Source organism: Triticum dicoccoides, chromosome 5B (assembly GCF_002162155.2).
Source record: "Triticum dicoccoides isolate Atlit2015 ecotype Zavitan chromosome 5B, WEW_v2.0, whole genome shotgun sequence".
NCBI classification, from domain to species: Eukaryota; Viridiplantae; Streptophyta; class Magnoliopsida; order Poales; family Poaceae; genus Triticum; species Triticum dicoccoides.
The window spans coordinates 691,739,206-691,740,994 of record NC_041389.1 but is presented as its reverse complement, the minus strand read 5'-3'; the positions used below and the strand labels follow the sequence as shown (position 1 = coordinate 691,740,994).

The following is a 1,789-nucleotide window of genomic DNA, read 5'->3' as shown; positions in this document are numbered from 1 at the left end:
CTTTGACGAAGTTTATAGAAAAAATATCAATATTCACAATATGAAATCAATTTTATTAGCTGCATCATGATATAGCTTTAGTATTGTATATCTTGATATATTATCCTACAAAGTTAGTACAAAGTTTTACCTTTTGACCAAATATTATATGCAGGCTAAAAAGAAACGGAGGGAGTACCTGTGGATACAAACATGCACCTGCTGATGCTTATTCTCCACTACGTCTCCTTGAAACTGATATAATGCAATGAAAGTGTACCTAGCACTGTAGATGTTATGATCGGACACATCTTCTCTTTATACTCCTCCACGTATCCAATCTTCAGCGTATTATTTCTACCCATACATTCCATTCTCCGATGATAAGGGGTTGTTTCTACCACGGCAGAAGCAGGAACAGCGTCAGATTCTGAGCAGTCGTGGACTTCCCATATCTCGGGCAACGCCTCCTTGATGTTGTGGATGCTCTCCAGTGCATGATCAGCCCCTGGAACGAGTGTTGACCTGCCAACCTGCAGCAAATACACGAGAGTTACAGGTGTAACATTTTCCCTGGACGTGGATGCACGGCTAGTTTGGAATTATGCGTGACGCGATCTTACAATCACGGTGTAGAAGCCTGCAGCCTTTCATGAAGCGATGTTCCAGGTGCTATCATCGAAGAAGATCTGATAATTTGAAATAAAAACAATTGGGTTGTCATTATTGTTGCGGAGTGTTCCTTGCCATGTACTAAAAGGGGTTGTTTTGTATTTGTACCGTCTTGTTGGGATCGACATTTGCAATCCGAATTACGGCTTCCATGGATTCAATAGTGGGTTTGCAAAGGATGGGTTATTTAGGTCTGCCATCCGAGCCATAGAGAACGTCCAAGTCGGAAGATGGTTCACCAGAGAGCATGTTATGGCCGGCCGGCTTAGGCCCGCAAGTTATTTTAGTTTTTATTTTCAGATTAGGCAAGTTATCTTAGGCAAGTTATCTTAGGTTGATTCTTCTACAAGTTATCTAGGATATAAATATAGGTTGTAAGAAGACTCTTTTTGAAGGCAAGTAATAAGAAGAATATTATCTCCTATTGCCCGGCTCCCTGAGGAGCCGAAACCCTAGCCGCCAACAGCCCTAGCCGCCGCCCTTCTCCTAGCCGCGACGGCGCCCTGCCGCCGGCGCGCCCGATCCTCGCCACGTCTCCCTCCATCCTTCCCTTACCACCTACGCCCTAGACCAGGTAGAGTACTTGATCCTACCAATTTGGTATCAGGTAACCGGGTTTCGACCATGTCTCCGCCAATTCCACCGCCACCACCACCGCTGCCCACCAACTCCTCCACCACCACCGCCTCTGCGCCGGGCGTCACGGCCTCGCTCTCAGCGGGCACCACTGCGTCGCTCTCAGCGCCGGTCCTAACGGCACCCGGCACCACGCCGGGCCAAGGGCAGCCACAGGCCCCCGTCCAACACTCGCCGCCGCTATCACCTCCCCCGCAGCCGCAACAGTTCACGCCGGAGGCCATGGCGGGCGTCCTCAACGACCTCGTCACCACGGTTCAAGGGATCCGCCTCTACCTGGCAGGTCCGTACGGGCCGCCCCCACCACTCCATCCAGCCATGGCCGCGGGTCAGCAGGCGCTTCCGTGGTACTCGGCACCGGGGGCCATCACCGGACTCCATCCAGCCATGGCCGCGGGTCAGCAGGCGCTTCCGTGGTACTCGGCACCGGGGGCCGTCACCGGAGGCTACCCGGCGCTCCCCGCCCCAGCGGCCGCACCGCCGCCTTGGGCGCAGTGGCCGC

General features: G+C 52.5%; 1 pseudogene; it reads right to left on the bottom strand.

The window, feature by feature from the left end:
• Window positions 1–218: 218 nt before the first annotated feature.
• LOC119310548 overlaps window positions 219–1,789 on the bottom strand; it is a 6,614-nt pseudogene continuing 5,043 nt past the window's right edge.